This window comes from Pleurodeles waltl, unplaced genomic scaffold (assembly GCF_031143425.1).
Source record: "Pleurodeles waltl isolate 20211129_DDA unplaced genomic scaffold, aPleWal1.hap1.20221129 scaffold_37, whole genome shotgun sequence".
Classification (NCBI taxonomy): domain Eukaryota; kingdom Metazoa; phylum Chordata; class Amphibia; order Caudata; family Salamandridae; genus Pleurodeles; species Pleurodeles waltl.
In genome coordinates this window covers 234878-256046 of record NW_027150076.1, presented here as the reverse complement: position 1 = coordinate 256046, position 21169 = coordinate 234878, and the positions used below count along the sequence as shown (strand labels likewise).

The 21169-nt window shown below is 47.7% G+C and overlaps 1 pseudogene; it reads right to left on the bottom strand.

Moving 5' to 3' along the window:
• Positions 1 to 523: 523 nt before the first annotated feature.
• The window catches only part of LOC138276089 (zinc finger protein 436-like), a 35197-nt pseudogene continuing 14551 nt past the window's right edge, over positions 524 to 21169 (bottom strand).

Genomic DNA, 21169 nt, shown 5'->3' with positions numbered 1-21169 from the left:
TATTGAAACATATACTGCCTCTGTTTGTCATTTTATATATGAGACTAAGGTAACTGAGAGAAACGGGTGAGACCTGCGTGACCACGGCTTCTTTGAGAAACCAATTATGTCATGCGCTCGGCTGCTCAGTCATCCCTGCCCTCGGGTAGGGATAAGGCACTGCTAGTTGGCTGGAGAAAAACCCGGATTGGAACAACAGGTGTCACCTGCAGTGGGTCAGACTCAGTCTACCACGCCGTGGGCAATTCTGCCACTCAAAATCCAGTAGTCTCATTAGAATAATGAGAATCTATGCGACAGCTTGACAGACCCCTCCCTCCGGTTCCCTGGACAACAGTATTAGGAATCACAGTCCCAGGCATATATTTCAGTATTCTCTCTTCATCAATAAGAAAATCACCGAAGAGTCGAGAGAAAGTGAGTGAATGAATCAATCAAGATTTATTGGAGAATTAATATGCATTAATGAAACGATACATCAATAGTACAGAAGAATACACAAATTACAAAAATGCATATTAACATTAGCTAATCAATTCATAAACAGTACTCGAGAAACAAGGAATCGCTGCACCAGAAGTATAACATACATCTATTGTTTAAATACTAAATTAATGGAATCCATAGTTTAGAACACCAGTGGCTGAATCAAACTTGCAGAAGTATGCACCAGCAGCTTCCTTCAACATATGGATGACATGAATTGTTAGGCTACTGATGTCAATTTATGAGCTAAAACTCACATACTTAGACAATTCCTCTCTAGTTTCAGTATGTTTCATACCTTTGGCCAATTATTACAGAACACCTGGGTCATATGATATTAGGAGGAAAGTTATAACGTATTTACAGCTTCTTACATTAGTTTTTTTTTTTTTAAAGATGGTTATTTTCATTTTAAGGACAACAATACATTGACAAACACAGCTTGCAAAATGAAATTCTGTTTCCCCTTTATCTGGCGCCTTAAAATTACACAATTCGGTGTCAGAGCAACTATATGCAGCTCCTTGTTCTGCACGTCCGCACTGAAAGTTAGGGACAGATTTCTTATCAATCAACCATTTAATTAATCAGACATCCCTACTGTCCTCAGCCCAGGTGGAGAAGATGATTCTCAGTGAACTCCCACCATGTCACGCAGACAGGAAGGCATGAGGGTAGGAAGGTAAAAGTTTCCTACCTGTGGTAAATAACTTTTTGGTGGATACTCTTATCTGCCTGGAGATTCGTCACCTGTAGAATAATCCCAGGCACCATTCTGGATCCGGAAACTTCAAAGCTCTTATTAACTATCCCTATAACACATCCATCAAATGGGGATGTGGGGAGGTCAATGAGGAATCTGCAGGTAGATGGAGTATACCTCAGAAATATTGTTACAGCAGGTAAGTCAGCTCTTGTTTTGATGGACTTGCTTTCGGGTCGCCATGCTAACAAGACGATGTCTACCACCTTCGGGGCAGCTGCATGGAGTTCAGATTTCCACGCTCAGTCTCTAGGCATGAAGGAGAAGGCCTTGGAAACTAGGATACAGCATCATTCCCTTTGACTGGGAAAGAAGGTGTAATTTGCAAGGCAGCTTCCGAAGGGGGCCTGTAGAGAAGCGCTGAGGGTCTTCATACCACACTCTCCTTGGTCACTATGGGGCAATGAGAATGACATGTGACCGGTCTTGGTGTAACTTCTGCAGAACTCAAGAAATCAAAGGAAAAGTGTAGCGTAGTTCAAAGTTCCACCTCAACTGAAACATGTCTCCCAATGATCCCATGAATGGGCACTGGAGGGCACAGAACTGCTGGAATTGAGCATTTACAGAAAAGGCAAACAAGTCTGTCGGAGGAGTACCCCACCGGGTAAAGATGCCCTGGGCTAATATCCATAGCATACACCACTCATGATCGGGAAGATAACGCCAGCTGAGGCTGTTGGCTTTGATATTCAGGGACACTTTGCTAGGTGGTCGGTAGTCATCCAAATCCCTTGGAGGTGTGCCAAAGACCAGTGTCAAAGCTTACAGGCAAATGAGATGAGACCCTATTCCTCAGAGCGTATTGACATAACACAATGCTGCAGAGTTGTCTGCCAGGATCTGGACAGACCAACCTTGGATAGAGTAGAAGGAGGCCTTGAGTGCCCACCACAATGCCCACAGTGCTTTCCGGAACAACAGGTTCTGTTCGAAAAGGCCTCTGATCACCAGATTCCTTAGGCAAGCTCCTCACCCAGAAGTGGAAGTATTAGTGACTAGAGTAGCCATGACTGAAGGGGGAGCAAAGGCCATCTTGCAATTCATGTTCACCTCATTCCCCCTCTGAACTACTCCTGTTGCAGGACTGAGGGAGATTATGATGGGGACTGACAGATCTCCCCCGTACTATAGCCACTGGCCGCACAGGCACCACTGCAGGGTCCACATGTGCCAATCCAGTCAGGATTTGGTTGAATGATTCTCTGCAAATAAAAAACCCATAAAATGTATTTACATACAATTAATCTAGCAATTAATAATTTACATAGACCGTGGTGATCCGTCCAATCTCTCAAGGATACAGTTGTTGAACACCACTGGGGAAGAAACGCTATGGTGGAAGCATTTACAGATGCATGTGATGATGGAAATGAGCATCACTTCTCCAGAGTCAGCTCTTGGGAGGTAAATGTTGTGCACTCCAAGCACTAACCCTGAGAGTTACAGCTCATGTTTCCGTCTTTCACTTCTTGTGCTTCTGGGCAATATTCTCTGACCGATGTCACAGAATTATCAATGTTGCATACAGCGCCCAAACACCACAACCAGCTTAGTATTCTCCAGTTTGTGCTCGTTAAATCAGTTCAAGTGTGTTGGGTTTATAGGTTTTAGAACTGATACCTAAAGCTGAAAATACACTTGTTAGTCCAAGCACTGTTCACAGTGTTGCTTTTACAGGTAGCGTGATCAGGTGTGCTTGGATGTTTTTCTTTACAGCTCTGCTTCATCAGAGGGAAAACACTGTTTCTTTTCTTTTATTCTGCACTCTGCTGATGTCTTATTGTGTTGCTTGCATCTTCTTTTTTTTTTTATATATAGAGAAATGAAATAATCAATCACTGACAACAGACTCTTTTATAGTTCTACAAATAGGTGGGTGTTTCTTCTTTTCTGACTAGTCGGGCTTCTATCATCAACATTTTTGGCATCTGGCATTTGAATGTCCCACAAAATTAAAATGTTGTCATCTTCTGTAATTTGCTGATGGCTATGTAGGCTTGGTATTGACTAAAGCTGTTCTCTTATTCACTGAATTTGAATAAACCTTTGTGTGTTCGAAGATGGTTTTGGAGGTGAGATAACAGACTACAGCTCTTCACACATTCAGTGCACTTGTATGTTTTTTCCCTTGTGTGTGTTTGATAATGTCTTTGGAGGTGTGCTAAGCGACTGTAGCTCTTCACACATTTGCTGCACTTGATTAGTTTTACCCAGTGTGTGTTTGCTGATGGCTTTGGAGAGCTGATAATCGATTAAAACTCTTCACAAATTTAGTGCACTCGAATGGCTTTTCCCCTGTGTTTATTCACTGATATTTCCTTAATGTTGAAGATTCACTAAAATTACTTCCACATGCACTGCATTTGAATGGTCTTTCCCCAGTGTGTGTTCGTTGATGCTGTTTTAGGTCTGATAATTGACTAAGGCTCTTCACACACTCAGTGAACTTGAATGGGCTTTCTTCTCTGTATGTTTGCTGATGAATCCTGGGATTTGGGGAATCACTAAAACTACTTCCACATTCATTGCAATGGTACAGTTTTTCCACTGTGTGTGATTGCTAATGTTTTTGGAGATCTGAAAAATAACTGCAGCTCGTCACACATTGATTGCAATGGTATGGTTTTTACACCTGTGTGTGATTGCTGATGTATTTCGAAGTATGACAAACGACTGAAGCTCTTCACACATTCATTGCAATGGTATGGTTTCTCCTCAAGTGTGTTCGGTGATGTCTTTGGAGGTTTGATAACAGACTAAAACTCTTTCCACACTCACTGCAATGGTATGGTTTTTCCCCGGTGTGTGTTTGCTGATGTATTTGTAGGGTTAATAAGTGACTAAAGCTCTTCTCACATTCAGCACAATGGTATGGTTTCTCCCCTGTTTGTGTTCGCTGATGTATTCATAGGTGTGATAACCGACTGAAGCTCTTCACACATTCACTGCAATGGTATGGTTTTTTCCCAGTGTGTGTTCGCTGATGTCTTTGCAGGTTTGATAATCGACTGAAACTTTTCACACATTCACTGCATTTGAATAGCTTTTCTCCTGTGTGTGTTTGCTGATGCCGTTGGAGATGTGATAACACACTGAAACTCTTTCCACACTCACTGCAATTATATGGTTTTACCCCTGTGTGTGTTCGCTGATGTTGTTGTAGGGTTGATAAGTGGCTAAAGCTCTTCACACATTCACTGCAATGGTATGGTTTCTCCCCTGTGTGTGTTCGCTGATGTATTCGTAGTTGTGATAACTGATTGAAGCTATTCACACATTCACTGCAATGGTATGGTTTCTCTCCTGTGTGTGTTCGCTGATGTGTTTGTAGGTGTGATAACCGTCTGAAGCTCTTCACACATTCACTACAATGATATGGTGTCTCCCCTGTGTGTGTTTTCTGATGTATTCGTAGGTGTGATAACCGATTGAAGCTCTTCACACATTCACTGCAATGGTATGGTTTCTCCCCTGTGTGTGTTTTCTGATGTATTCGTAGGTGTGATAACCGATTGAAGCTCTTCACACATTCACTGCAATGGTATGGTTTCTCCCCAGTGTGAGTTCGCTGATGTCTTTGCAGGTTTGATAATCGACTAAAACTTTTCACACAATCACTGCATCCGAATGGCTTTTCTCCTGTGTGTGTTTGCTGATGTTGCTTTACTAGTGATGACAAACTACAGCTCTCACTGCATGTGTATGATTCTTCTTTCTTGGTTAGTGCCTCTGGGTCGGGTCTATATTTTTCTACATCACATGACTGTGCTCCCTGATGGGCCAACATGGTTTTAAAACACTTGCAATATTCTCACATTCCTTGTATTTGTTGGTACTTAGGACATTTGATTTTTCATTTAAAAGTAAAGTACAATGGTCACTAAATACTTGCCACACTCACAATATGAGCAAGGCTTCCTTATGAGAGATTATGTCTTTAGATTGGATAACAGTTTTCAACGCTTTGTGGGTAAAGATTAATCCTTCTCCTCTTGCTCGGTGCAAATTAGGACAGTCCGCTGTATTGTAGACAGGCAAACTCCTCTTTCCTTTACCCTTAAGTTGTTTTCTCTGGTTGGTGTGATGTAACCAGGGTGAGTTTACAATACACCTAGGGCTTTTAGGAATCAGAGCACTGTGGTTGTCAAATCATACAGATCCCACGATCAAAGCTGGTGTTAGTCACCTGTTTATTCAGGAGGTGGTTTGTCAGTGTTGTTGCCTTAATTGTCTAAAGGTCATTTCTCAGTCTTGGGGAGTGAAGGTGCACAGCTCAGACTCTTACATCCACTGAATTGTCCTTCAGAACATCTTCCAGCATCGATCAGTCTATGTTCAGGGTCCTCAGTCTCTAATTATTTCTGACTATTTTGTGTTGATTTACTGAACCATTGTTGTTATTCATAAACATTTCATGCATTCAAGGCTTGTTTTCTGTTGGATGTAAAGAGATTTAAAATTAGGACATGTAAGTATGACAGAATGTGAATACACAGTATAACTGGCTATAAACACCTCTTCATTTAAACATAAACAGATTGGGGAAACAGAAGGAGCAGGATGTACTGCTGCTTCTTCAGTTTCAGGAAGTGTATAAAAAAGTGAACTCCTCTGGAAATATGTAACAAAGGTTACTGCACTGTACTGAAGTGTATAACAAAGATAACTCCCCTAGAAGTATATCACAAAGGTAGCTGCATTCAAATACTTCAATGCTTTCCTGTTCACATTGGATCAGCTCAGGTGCCAACTCCTGTCTTTACCTTGTGTATACCGGCCACAAGGGAATGAGAAAACTACTCAGGAAACTAAACTGGACTTCAAAGTGATTGATATGGGGCTCCTACGAGCAGATTAAGCCATCCTCAGGGACAAAAGATGTGAACAAATAGGTGGTGGCTGGAATGCACTCTTCGCTGATGGAGATGCAGTCCCACATCAAGGCTCTCCAGATAGAGGTATCACAACTATGCGCCAAGGCAGAGCATGTCGAAGGCCAATCTCGCCTGAACAATACAAGAGTGGTGGGCCTTCCGAAAGGCAGAGAAGGCCCCAATAAGAAACTTTTACTCGAGGACTGGCTATTTCATACAGTCCTTGGTGTTAAACGTACCATATCTTCTCACTGGAACGAGTCCACAGGGACTTGTTACACCCCAGCGAGGGGTGATGTGTCTCTTTAACTACTGGGACCACAGCCACATACTGCAAGTTGTTGGGTCCAAGGATCCCTGACGAATCTTCAAGGCCTCAATGAACATGTATCCAGACTACAGTACTCATTCTTGCTGATCAAACAGAAGCCCAAGCAACTCGGCCAAATATTCTCTTATGTACACAGCCAAATTGCGTTGGTGGACTCTCAAGCCACACTATTTTTCACAACATTGACAGATGCCCGAGGCGGGCTGGAGACAAGGGGGGTGTCGCCATTGCCCCACGATGTTCAACGGGATACAGACTGGAAACCTTCCAGATCACAACGGCACAGGCACTGGTTACCCAGGAGCAAGCCCTCCAGCAAGCAGGTGCAGCAAGAACGTGCCATGGTTGTGGCAGAGATTGAATTGTGCCACAGTCAAACAATGGCCTTCCGTAGGTCCCCTTCCACCACCCGACCCAGCGATGATCTATAATTTGGACCTCATTTTGGCGGAATTATGTACAGGGCTGGTAATTAATACCAATTATGTCTGACCAAGTTACATGACACCACAAACTGTGTCCTGTTTTGGAGTGGAGGGGCCTCTCAGGGCGCATTTTGAGAAGGCCATATTCCTCCTGGTCACAGCTGGGGCGTAGGGAGATGAAAAATGGGCACCACCATTAAATTACGGATTGCACATCTCTTCCTTTGGCAACCCAAAAGACTGTAATCTTCTGGATCCAGATCGAACATGTTCCTCTTGTCTGATTTCCTTTTTAGTTTTCCTTTGGTCATGGCCACATTTGAGACACAACCAGAGACTGGGAGTAAGGATCATTGTTTTATGTTTTTGTTCGTGGACATATTGCATTACTCTATACACACAGGTCAGGGAAAGGCTGAGTTCACAGCCTGTAGAATTACGAGCCTGGAGGAGGGCAGAAGATCAACCTAGGCAATGACATGCTGATGCGTCACACTACATTTACGCCCACATAATACATGGTGACTTGAAATATCTGGGCAATGGCCAAGCATGGATGCAGTTACTTAATGTATTCGTACTTTTGAAGAAGGAAACAAATCTGACAGCTAGGGAACTCCTTAAACTGCAAAGACAGTGAGGGGCCAACTAGGGGCAAACTCATTTGGCCTATCAATCAGTCAACTCAGATTTCCAGGGATATCTAAGCACTGTGTTCTTGCTGGAATCACCCAAAGAGCCAAGTCTTGAGTTCTTTTCTGAATTCAGGGAGAGAGAATGGTGTTCGGAGGTGTAGGGGGAGATTGTTCCAGGACCTGGCAACACTGTTTCTTCATAGGATGTGGATATCGTAGCGAGGGAGGCGGAGCGCAGGTGTCTAGAGGGTTGCTCAAAGTTCAGACAGTGGTTGATGTATGCTGGTCCTTGATCACAGAGGGCCTTGTAGGCATGTGTCAACATCTTGAATTCTGGATGTGGAGCCACTGAAGGTTACTGAGGTGGGGGTGAATTGGGTCTGTTTGGGTAGGTTCAGAGGGAGTCTGGGGGCTGAGTTCAGTATCGTCTGGAGTCTCTTCAGGAGTTGGGAGGTGAGTCCTGCATAGAGGACACTGATGTAGGCCATCCAGCTGGTGACTAGGGCTTGAGTGACGGCTTTCCTGTTGTTGACAGGGACATTCTGAAGATCTTTTAGGCATGTGAAGGGTGTGGAAGCAGGCCAAAGAGACTGCGATGATCCTTCATTTTAAGGGGAGTTTGCTGTCCAGTATGATTCTGAGGTTGCGGGTGTGATCTGTCGGTGTGGGTCCGAGTTCTGAGGGCTATCAGGTGTCATTACACAGTGAGGTGTTCCCAAAAATAAACACTTCCAACTTGTCCGTGTTGAGCTTCAGGTCTTCATCCAGTCAGTGATGTTGGTCCTGCGGCTGTGGAAGTTGGTCCTAGTGGTAGCGGGTCTTCTGAGAACGAGAGGATGCACTTAGAGGATATGATGTTAAGGCCATGGGCTTTGATGATGTCATCTGGGGGTGTAATGTACGTGTTGAACAGGGTGGGGTTGAAGGGATGAGCCTTTGATGAATGCCGTAAATGATGTCCTTAGGCTCTGGAGCGAAGGGTGGCAGGCAGATCTTTTGGGCTCGTCCTGTGAGGAAGGATGCAATCCATTTACGGATGTCTCCCTGTATCCCGATGTGGCAAAATATTTGGATGAGGGTCTGGTGTGATACAGTGTTGAACACTGCTGAGAGGTCAAGGGGGATCAGTTCCATGGTTAAGGAAGGACCTGATGTCGTCAGTGGCAGTGATCAGGGCAGTCTCGGTGCTGTGGTTGGCATGCAAGCCTGTTTGGGAGGTGTCCAGCAGATAGTTGCTCTCCAGTTGTTTGGTGAGTTGGTAGTTGATGGCCTTCTCGGGGACTTAGGTGGGGAAGGGGAGCAGAGAGATAGGGTGGTGATAGTTCTTAAGATCACTGGGGTCGGTGGAGGGTTTCTTGAGGAGGAGTCTGACCTATGCTTGTTTTCATTGATCTGGAAAGGTGGCTGTGGTGATGGATGCATTGACTATTGAGGTGCACAACTGATTTTCTTGCTCCCATGATTGAAGAAGTGGTGGAGCAGGGGTCCATGGGTGCTCCACAGTGGATGGAGTTCATGATGGCTGTGGTGTCTGGTGAGTGGTTTCCATGTGGTGAGTGGATGGTTGTGGGTGGCATCAGTTGGTGTGCAGAGGCTGCAGAGGTTGGTGGGATGGGGTTTGAAGTTGCTGTAGATGGTAGATACCTTGTTGTGGAAGTAGTCAGCCAGGATGTTGCAGAGTTCCTGGGAAGGGGAGATGGTGCTCCTGGAGGCTTATGCCAGGAAGGTGAACATCTGGTTGGCCCCTATGGTGCCCCTGGTGATAGCCCGCACACTGAGAGACCCCAAAGGATGATATATGGTGGGAGAGGTGACTGGATGGGGCACTAATCACCCTGATCATGATATAAGCGCCCAATTGCAACCAACCACAATTCCTGATTGTAGGAGGCAAAACTAGGCACACTGTGCAGGGGGTCCAGAAAACCACACTTTGGTTTCCAGAGGTACAATTTAGACCACCTAATGCTCCAATTTTTAAGGTAGCTTTCCGAGCAGTTAGGCTAATCCAGGAGATGTGCTAAGCATTTGTTGTACTCACAAATCCAAGCATGCATCACACACACTCAATGAATATCTCATGACCAGAATTTAAAAAAATACTTCAGACTTTTATATAACTCTTAAGACCAAGATCTTTAATAGACATTAAGGGGGTTATTCTAACTTTGGAGGAGGTGTTAATCCGTCCCAAAAGTGACGGAAAAGTGACGGATTTACCACCAGCCGTATTACAAGTCCATTATATCCTATGGAACTCGTAATACGGCTGGTGGTATATCCGTCACTTTACCGTCACTTTTGGGACGGATTAACACTCCTCCAAAGTTAGAATAACCCCCTGAGTACTTTTAGAGATATAACTTTTCGAAGTTTTAATAAAGTTAGTCTTTCTGTGCGTAATCACGCACCAAAAGCCACACTACGCAGTCACCTTTAGAAATGCATTAAAAATCATACAGTTACGTTACCAGTTGCGTCTTTTGCAGGGTGGTTGAAGTAGTTGGTGGGCACACTGGGCCAGCCTAGGGTGACTCCTGGTTCCGGCGGGAGCAGCATTGGAAACCATCTTGGCACAGGCACATGGCCACGTGGAGGGGCCACTTGGAAAAGGAGATGGTTTGCAAATTTAAAGATGGCGCCTTGGGGTCACCTTGGGCTGTGGAGGTCGCAAGGGGTTGGGGACCTGGGTAACACAGCAGATCCCGTGATGTAAGGCGCAGGGAGGCCGGGTGGAGGGCGATTTAAAGGACTTGGATGCTGTGCTAAAGGGAACCTCTAGAGCTGGAGGTAAGTCTTCTTCTGTGGGTCCTGCAGGACATCGTGGGCACTCTGGTGGGAGGTCCAGGGTGTCACTGAAGTCCCTCGACTGGGGATTCCTCCTGGTCCAGTTGCAGGTCTGGGTGAGACGTTTTTGGGGTTGTCCGACGTGCACTGACCAGTGTGAGAAAACAGGGCTGATTGCACAGGCCCCCTAACTTTGCTAACCAGAGTCCCCTGCACCATCTCCTGTAGAAAGCGACCAGCTGACCACTGTCCAGTGGCCAAAAAGGAGTTTGCGCCAGGTGCATTCTGGGAGTTGTAGTCTGCACCCCCCAAGGACCATCTCAGAACTTCTGGACCCTTGGGGTGAGCTGTGGACCCCAAAAGAACCTTAAAAGGACATCTGGGAGAAGCCCCAGAAGTTTGGACAACTTTTGTAAAAAAGCTCCATAGAGGGACCGACCCGCCGCGGCAACTCTAGCCGGCTTGCCTCAACCGCGACCCGGCCTGATTTGCTAGTTCGTCCCGATAAAGAAAATCTCTGAAAAAGAGACTAAGGGCCTCATTATGACCCTGGCGGGCGGCGGAGGCCGCCCGCCAGGATGCCGCCCTCCAAAATACCGCGCCGCGGTCAAAAGACAGCGGCGGGTATTACAAGTTTTCCCCTGGGCTGGCGGGCGGTTGCTGAAAAACCGCCCGCCAGCCCAAGGGAAAACGACCTTCCCACGAGGATGCGGGCTCGTAATCGAGCCGGCGGAGTGGGAAGGTGCGACGGGTGCAGTGGCACCCGTCGCGTATTTCAGTGTCTGCAAGGCAGACACTGAAATACTTTGCGGGGCCCTCTTACGGGGGCCCCTGCCGTGCCCATGCCATTGGCCCCGCGACCCCCCCTACCGCCATCCTGTTCATGGCGGCTTTCCCGCCATGAACAGGATGGTGGTAGGGGGGGTCAGAATCCTCATGGCTGCGGAGTGCGCTCCGCAGCCATGCAGGATTCCCACGAGCAGCGGAAAGTCAGCGGGAGACCGCTGACTTTCCGCTTCTGACCGCGGCTGAACCGCCGCGGTCAGAATGCTCGTTGGAGCACCGAAAGCCTGTTGGCGGTGCTCCCGTGGTCAGAATGACCCTCTAAGTCCGAAGGTAAAAAGTTGACAGGGACCTCCCAGCCAGCGTATCCGAGGAGGGCCCAATGGACGTCGGATCAAGATCCAGGTTTACCCTGGTCGCAGGATTTTCACCTCGAAAAAACGACTAAGTCTGAAGGTAAAAATCTCCACCGAGGATTCCAGCATCACATATCCGGAGAAGGGCTCCAGGAGGTCGGATTGGACTGGCAGGTTCGTCCCGCTGAAGAAAGTCTAAGGGGGTCATTCTGACCCTGGCGGTCATGGACCGCCAGGGCCAACGACCGCAGGAGCACCGCCAACAGGCTGGCGGTGCTCCCATGGGCATTCTGACCGCGGCGGTACAGCCGCGGTCAGAAACGGAAAACCGGTGGTGTCCCGCCGGTTTTCCGCTGCCCTGGGGAATCCTCCATGGCGGCGCTGCAGGCAGCGCCGCCATGGGGATTCCGACCCGCTTACCGCCAGCCTGGTTCTGGCGGTTTTGACCACCAGAACCTGGCTGGCGGTAACGGGTGTCGTGGGGCCCCTGGGGGCCCCTGCAGTGCCCATGCCAATGGCATGGGCACTGCAGGGGCCCCCTAACAGGGCCCCACTAAGATTTTCAGTGTCTGCATAGCAGACACTGAAAATCGCGACGGGTGCAACTGCACCCGTCGCACCCTTCCCACTCCGCCGGCTCCATTCGGAGCCGGCTTCCTCGTGGGAAGGGGTTTCCCGCTGGGCGGGCGGGCGGCCTTCTGGCAGTCGCCCGCCCGCCCAGCGGGAAACTCAGAATAACCGCGGCGGTCTTTTGACCACGCAGCGGTATTCTGGCGGTTCCCGTTTGGCTGGCGGCGCCCGCCGCCAGCCAAACTCAGAATGACCCCCTAAGTGTGAAGGTAAACTTTTAACCGAGGCCTCCCGCTGCCGGTAGCCGAGCAGGGCTCCATCGCAGTCGGCCTTAAACTTTGACTTTGCCCCGGTCGAGGTGCAACCAGATGACCCGATTGGCGCTTTTTGTTTCTAGGCGCTAAAAAAATAAATTCTTTAAAAAATTCATATCTCCAGTTCCCCGTATCCGATTTTATTCGTTTTGGTGTCATTTTAAAGATAAAAATATAATCTATTTTTATAAATTGGTTGTGGATTTTTAAACTGTTTCCTGTGTTTTATTTGATTACTGTTTTGTGATATTTGAATGCTTTACACTCTGTCTCCTAAGTTAAGCCATGACGCTCTTTGCCAAACTACCAAGGGTTGAGCTGGGTTTAATTTACTGAGACCTAACTGGACCTTAGTGGAAGTTAGTGGCCTATTGCTAAGTGTAGGTACCTACCTGCCCTTACCAATAACCCATTTTCCAACAACCAGTACCTGGGGTATTTGCACAACTCGGCCAAGGCAGGGCGCTGTGCCACCAAAGTTGGCACACTTGCAGGTCTCGTCTGGGCTGTCGTTGGTGTATCGTGAGGTCTGACTGTGACTTTCACTTACCAAGATTTCACCCGATCGGTGAAGTGACCCTCACCGGTTTGCTGGTTCTTTGCAGTGCCTTTGGTTTCCTGAGTGGTGCCTCTACTCAGGAGGGAGTTCTTGGGCTATTTGAGAAGCCTAGAGGTCATCTGGGTCTTTTGAGGTTGGTCCAGTGGTCAGCTCCTCCACAGCGGCGATTGTCAGTACTCTGGTGCAGCAAGCAGGGGTCTTGGAGCATCTTCTGCTGCAGCAGATCCTCTGTTCTCGTGCTGTCGGGTTCTTTGGCGCTGTCTTCTTTTGTTCCAGATGAATCTAAGTTCTTGGTCTAGGGGAGCCCACTAAATATTGAATTTAGTGGGTGTTTTAGGGGGAACCTGGTAGTGTCCTGTGGGAAGGGTCACTTCCCTAAACCTCATTGGATATTTTCCTGCCATCCAACATGGAGGAAAATGAAATGGGGGGTCCTCTTTGCCTGCAAGCCCCTAGGAGTCCACTCCTTCTACCCTTTGTGTGGTTTCCCACCTTTGCTCCTGCCAAAAGTGGAGGTTTCCTAGGGGGAGGCCATCTCCTGCTAGCAGCAGGCCAGGAGGGTCGGGTTTCAAGGGCAGTAGCCCTTTGAAGCTCAATGCCAGGAAAGTGCACATTCCTGAGGGAGGGGGTGTTAGCTCCTTCACACAGGAAGGGCATTGTTTTACAAACTAGAGAGCCATGGCTCTCCCCCAGGTTTCTATATTGGCTGTCTGGAAGTGGCAGGCTGGATGGAACCAGTCTGCATCTATGCCAGTTAGATTAGCTTTTGCAGGGGGCACCTCAAAGGTGACTCCTGGGTACTTTTTGGGTTAAATCCAATAATGGTACCAGTTTGAAGTATCATCCTGAGCTGTTTGATACCAAACAACCCAGGGTGCAGAGTGGCCATCATGTAGCTGGGGAACTTGTGTTTGACCAGTGTCCAGTACATGCACTTAACAATGGCTGCTCTGTTCACTCACTATGTCCCATGTTTGGCAAGGACACAGCAGGGGCTTTTTGCTCATACAATTATGCCCTCACAGATAGTATGGTGCACCCTGCCTTAGGGCTGTAAGGCCTACCAGAGGGGGGTGACTTACCCATATCATATGCAGTGTAGGGTGGATAGGGCACACAGGGAGTGTGTCATGTTGAGTTTGCCTTTTTAGGTTTGCCCCAGTACACTCAGCCTGTACTGGCAATGCTGCGTGCATCTGGGTGCAGGGCCCTAAAGGGTGGCACAATCAGTGCTGCTGCCCTCATGGGCCTACTCATACTATCCCTAGCCCTGGGTACTGGGGTTTCCATTTACTAGGGTCTTACAGTGATATGCAAGAGGGTATGCAATTGTGCCAAGCATCACAACAGATTTAGGGAAAGAGCTCTGGTCCAGGGAACCTGGTTAGCAGGGGCCCTGGGCACTACAACTTCTAGGGCACATCAACATCAGGCAAAAAGTGGGGGCTAACCATGCAAAAAGTGGCCTCCTCTCACACTGATCAATCTCCCCCCTACATTAGTCCAGGACCTACAAGTGCCAAGTATTTGGAACAGGGACTTCAATGCAGTCCACAACACCACATTTGAAAAGGTCATCTCCCCACTACATGGCAATACAGCAGGGAAGACTGCACAGGCCTTTCAAGCCAGGCCAGATCACGGTCAAATGCACTGCTCTCTGAATCCCCCTAGTGACTGTGAAGTCCCCAACAGAGGTACTACTGAACGCACAAGACAACAATAATAAATCCTTTGGGATTACTGTAGAGTGCTACACCAAAGGGACATGCGGGGACCATCCTCCCCTACAAGATTACTCAGATGGCATCCATGTACCACAGCTTGACCCACTGCAACGTTCTAGGTAGCTACACTCAACCCAAAACTCTTACAACTGTAGGACCAGGTGAGGCAATTGGGCACCCTACTAGCGACTATGTGCATAGCATTGATCACCGTCCACCCCAGACCTGGCGGAGACCCTTTAGAGGTGCGTTCTTACAGACTACTCTCCTCAAACAGACTGCAAAATTTTGGGGGAAGGTTATAGCTAAAAGATTATTGCCACTGCTTCCCATGTTGGTACACACCGATCAAAACGCCTTCATACCAAAAAGGAATACTTTCTTAAACCTACTGCATCTCTTCCAAACATGGAAGAATCTGAGTGCACAGGTCTGTTCCCTACAGCCTCATCTCTTGATATAGAGAAGGCTTTTGACACCTTAGGATGGCCCTAACAGACTGCAGTGCTAGAGAAAATGGGCTTTGACCCAGAAATACTACTTTAGATAGGCGTATTATATACCAACCCAGTAGCTCAGGTCCATACATGAGGTGAGATTTCTGACGTGTTCAGTATACACCAAGGCACCAGGCAAGGATTTCTATCATTACCGATCATATCTGCCCTGCGTTTACAGGGTCCACAGTGGGGGGAAACTAAGCGGTGGCACCTAGGAGGCTATTTTGCTGGATGCAGATGTTTGCCTGGTGCACCTCCATGAACTCCAAGGAACATTCCCACAGACAAAGGAAAAGCTTGAAGATTTCAGAACCATGCCGGGCTTAAAACTGAATTGGACTAAATCCTGCTTGTTCTCGTTGCGTAGTCTTACACAAGAGAGCTGGGCTGCATCTCCTGGCTCTGGGATGGTAGTGCAACATATTCTGATATTTGAGGCTATATACATATCAATCTCAGGCAGATCTAGTACAAGGGTACCTGGTGGAGTGCTGGCTGGCACGCACAACTCCTCGACATTCTGGGGATCATTGCCCCTCTCTCTCTCATGGGCAGAATGACAATAGCGAAACAGCTAGTATTACTCAAGCTATTATACCATTTTTCAGCACTGCTATTCCAGTTACCAAAATGCCTCTATCAAAACCTTAATTCTACCCTCATCAGTCTGATTTGGGGATCAGAGCAGAAGACAGCACAAACTATATACTCCGGGGGACCGGGGGGACTGGGTGCCTCCAACTTCGAACTCTACTGCGCTGCAGCCATATTGCAGTGGGCGACACACAATCTGCCGGATCCCCCACCTCTTAGCGGTCAGTCCTTTTCCGTACCTTAAGGGCTGCCTTATAGTGGACGGGCCCCTGGACCACTCCTGCATTGGCCGCAAGGCCAAAACAGCCAAGTTCTACTGGCGGACATACATCCAACTTAAGCATGCTCATATGATGTACTCACTTGCTCTACCCCTGTGGACACTCTCGGATCTTCACACCCTAATGGAACATCATAAGGTTGGCCTGCGGACTGAAGCAAGTTGGGCTACCTGGGAGACCTGTACACACAAGACTTCTAGGAACTTAGAGAACAATACGATATAGATTGGGGGTGAATTCTGACTTGTAATGTACTGGTTAACACAATAGGTATGCTATGGGGACCCGGTTGAACTGAACCAGAGGCTCACCCTCCCTTGAAGGAACTATTAGCACTTGGGAATGACAGATGAGCGATCACAGACTCCAGCACTATGAACATTCCTGCACAGAAAGAGAAATGGGCCGGCAATGAGGATCAAGACATCCCAGACAAACAATGGTCCACAACAGTGGGATATGTCTGTAAGGTCTCCAGGAACCCCTGCCTAAAATACAGTCAGTTCCACTACCTACACCAGAAGTATCTCACACCTCTGCATTTACACCACATTTTCCCTGGAATCCGCCCCAATTCTCCCCTTTGCCTGTGCCTTATGGTGGAATTTTACCACATAGCGTGGATCTGCCCTGTCACAGGGTGATTTGAGGCAAAGGCGCTATCACTGTTAACAGAGATCATGGGATGGGCTCCCTGGACTCCATGACCCCCACCCCTCCAGAGTGCATATCAGGAGTTCTTGCACGTACATGCAAAAACAAATATGTGTTGAAATGTATTGACCTAGCTTTTATACTAGTTAAAAGGCACACAGAGATGGCCTCGAAGACAGCGGATGCCCCCGACATACTGTTGCGGTTGAGGTACCTACTCACCATCACCAGTATAACACGACATTACAGGGTCAATATGTCAATACTGGTAGTGGGTCCAAAAGCCTCCGGGCTTTGGCAACAAAGGGCTTTTTTGAGAGTGGACAACTTTATTATATGAGGGGACTTGAGACAGCAACTTATTTCCTAGAATTCTGTTCTTGGAGCCTTTGTTAAGAGGTGGCAATGAGTTTTTTTAGATAGTGCGGGAGGCAATGTGCTGGCCACACACATTGAACAAGGCTTCCATGAACTGTGCGAGGATCTCGGCTGGAGAAGGTTACTCATAAGACTCCAAGTGCCACGTCTGCAGTGACCAGGCAAAATCCAAACACTCAAACACAAAAGCATTTTTAGGATGCTGTCATGTGCTTTGTCTCTGTCCCGTTTTTGTGAACAGCATTTTATTAATGTACACATTCTTTTATAGATTTCATTCACAAATGTATCCATCTGCATAGAAAGCAACATCCCAACATACTGTTGTGGTTGAGGTACCTACTCAAATGGACAACTGCGGAGGTCATGGCCTGGCGCTCGCTTTCTACTCACACAAGGGATACCTCAAGCAGCGATGCCTGGGATGCATACAAAGCTGGAAACAGATGACAGGCCACAGTGAACGTTCAGTTTTCTGCTAAAACTGTCAAAAGGAGCCAAGCAAGAACACTCATTTCCCTTCATCCATCTGCACAAGAAGTGACATCAGAGGAATTTCCATCAGACATCTGCAGAGACAGACCTAGTCAAACACCTCTCATTCTTATCCAAAGAACCAATGCTGGCCGGTCATCACCCCAGAAGAAGCAACCAACACCATGAAGTTCATTCTGTCAGGGGCCCCATCGGACCCCTTGCCCACAACACACCTACTCCAGAGCACCGCAACCCATAAGTGCCACGCCCACACCCGTTTGTGATGCTTCTGCCTCTTCCACAACATTGCCAGATGCTTGGAAACTGTCAGAATCCCGGTGGAGCGTGCTCTAGTGCCTGCACCCGAAGCGATCCCTCGCCTACCTCAGGGTTACTCAGGCAAAGCCCAGTGGTTTGCAGAGACCACTGAATGGTGGCCCTGTTGTGAATTCCACTGTGTCCAGTAAAGCCCTGACCTCTGCCTGTGTTGGGGTTTACATTTACTGCAATATGCAAATAATATTGCCTGCTGTGATTCAACGTGAGAGCTAATATTGCCTGTGGTTGCCGCCTTGGACCACTGCCTGTATTGGGAATGTATGCAGTGCGATCTACAATCAATATTCCACGCTGTGATTCTGTGATGATTTAATATGGGATCTATTATTGCCCATCATCTAGTTCCAGAGAAGTAGTGCGCGCCAGGACCAGGGTTCATCCACCAAGCGCCTTAGATAGTGCCTGGCTAGCTTGGCCAGGTGGATGGAACAGAGGTGCCTCAAATTGAATGCAGAGAAAACTGAAGTAGTGGTGATAGGGAATCAGCCCTCAATCTGGGTCTCGGCTTGGTGGGCAGATGCTCCAGGATCAGTGCTGGTTCCAAAGCAATCAGTGAAAACCCTCAGCATCTAGTTACCTCAGCTAGTTTGATGCCAACCTTAACTTTGAAAAACAGATTTCCAGCCTGGCAGGCACCTGCTTTAGCATCCTAAAAATGTTACGGAAAATCATAGGTTTCCTGGCGGTGGGAAACAGCCTTTCCTACACGGCCAGAGACATGCAGACCTTAACCACGCAATCGTTACCACACTTACCCGACCCACGCATGTGACTGAACCATGCAAATGCGTGGATAAGGCACCATGCATATACGTGGTTCAGGCACACAGCGGGAACAGCCTGGAGAGGAACGTGCTGGAGGGTAAGTAGGCCTGGGGCAGGTTGTAGGTTTGGGGGGTAATTTTTACGGACAAGGTGGGGTCGGAGGGCTTGGGGGAAGGGCAGGTTTGGGGGGGAGGGGTCAGGGCAGTTTTTTTTGTTAAAGGGGTTGGTGTTAGGGCTCAGGGTGGAGGGAGGCCGGGGTAGTTTTTAGGACAGGGCAGGTAGGTTTTAGGATTCAGGGTGGGGTGGGCTTTTGTGGTAGTTTTTAGGACAGGGCGGGCAGGTTTTAGGATTCAGGGTGGGGTTGAGGTAGTTTTTAGGATAGGGTGGAGTAGGTTTTAGGGCAGGGATCGGGGTAGTTTTTAGGACAGGGTGGGGTAGGTTTTAGGGTTCTGGGTGGGGGTGGGTCGGGGGGCCTTTAGAACAGGTTGGTGTATGTTTTAGGGTCTAGGGCAGGGGTTCGGGGTAGTTTTTAGGACAGGGTGGGGTAGGTTTTAGGGTTCATGGCAGGGTGTCGGGGTAGTTTTAAGGACATGGCAGGGTCGGTTTTAGATTTCAGGGCTGCGGTGGGGGCATGGGATAGTTTTTAGGATGGGGGTAGGCAGTGCTTTAAATGGGCCGGTACTGTCCGGTACTGAGTACCGGCACTTTTTTATTTTGAGAGGGTGAGTACCGGCACATCTCAGGAAAAACGTAATACTTTTAATTGGAGAGTACCGGCACTTCTCAGAAACAAGCAGGTACTCTGGCACAGAGTACCAGCACTTTATTTTTTCCATTTCAAGCACTGGGGGTAGGTTTTAGGGTTCAGGGGGGTTAGGGTAGTTTTTAGGACAGGGAGGGGTAGGTTTTTTAGGTTTAGGGCTGGGGAGGGGTAATTTTAAGGGCTGGGTTGCTTTTAGGGCTTAGGAGGGTGTAGGGCTCAATGGCAGAAGGGTCAGTTTTAGGGGCTGGGGTGGGCTGGATTGTAGAATATGGTATCAGGTGTAAGGGGGGCAGGGTGGGGGACAATTGACCACACATGTTCCTTTAGCAAACATGCTTTTACAACAAAATTCAATGTTAAGGCATGCATGGTAAAAACTAAGTCATTTTTGAGACCACATTCTTAAGGGATGCGTGGTTCAGGCATGCATGATTGCATCATACAATGCCTGCCAGCAGCTGCCAGGGAAACTGTGGTTCAGGCTCTGATCACTTCAAGGCCTGATTACTGTAATGTACTCTACCTAGGCGCCACAGACTATAAACGCTATTATGGACAAAGTACCTAGCGACAAAACTGTCTTCTGGATCGCTTGTAGCACCTGCCAGACAAGCAGAATTTTGACTATGTGACGTCCCTTGGAATGGCGCCTCCATCAGAGGAGTTCAACACCTGGGGAACTATCTACACAACTACGCATGGCAGACCCTCATTGGCGGTACTACCGGATGTACTTAGGAGAGTACAAACGAGTGGAAAGCTGCACCAGCTCTAGATCTAGGAATTAAATGAATGGGAAATTTTAAATCAGTTTCCTCAATCATTCTGAGCAGAGAAGCAGCAGCTTTGGCCATGGATTACCGTTATATTGCGATAGTGGAAACGCACGTACTGTTTGGCAAAGGATGCTCATGCACATTTGAATTTTTAACTGCACATAGATGATGCACTTTACATGAGCACCAGGTGCATTATAGACAGACAGATTTATTATTATTTAGAAAATAAGTTGTAGGAAGGTAGCCTCTTTCTAGCCTTGTTACCCCCACTTTTGGCCTGTTTGTGAGTATATGACAGGCTGTTTTTACTGTCTCACTGGGATCCTGCTAGCCAGGGCCCAGTGATCATAGTGAAAACCCCATGTTGTCAGTGTGTGTGATATGTGTCACTGGGATCCTGCTAGCCAGGACCCCAGTGCTCATAGGTTTGTGGCCTATATGTGTTCCCTGTGTGGTGCCTAACTGTACCACTGAGGATCTGCTAACCAGAACCTCAGTGTTTATGCTCTCTCTGCTTTTAAAATTGTCCCTGCAGGCTAGTGACTAATTTTACCAATTCTCATTGGCACACTGGAACACCCTTATAAGTCCCTTGTATATGGTACCTAGGTACCCAGGGTATTGGGGTTCCAGGAGATCCCTATGGGCTGCAGCATTTCTTTTGCCACCCATAGGGAGCTCAGACAATTCTTACACAGGACTGCCACTGCAGCCTGAGTGAAATAACGTCCACGTTATTTCACAGCCATTTATCACTGCACATAAGTAACGTATAAGTCACCTATATGTCTAACCCTCACTGGGTGAAGGTTAGGTGCAAAGTTACTTAGTGTGTGGGCACTCTGGCACTAGCCAAGGTGCCCTCACATTGTTCAGGGCAAATTCCCCAGACTTTGTGAGTGCGGGGACACCATTACAAGCGTGCACTACACATAGGTCACTACCTATGTGTAGCATCACAATGGTAAGCCCGAACATGGGCATGTAACATGTCTAGGATCATGGAATTGTCATCCCAATACAATT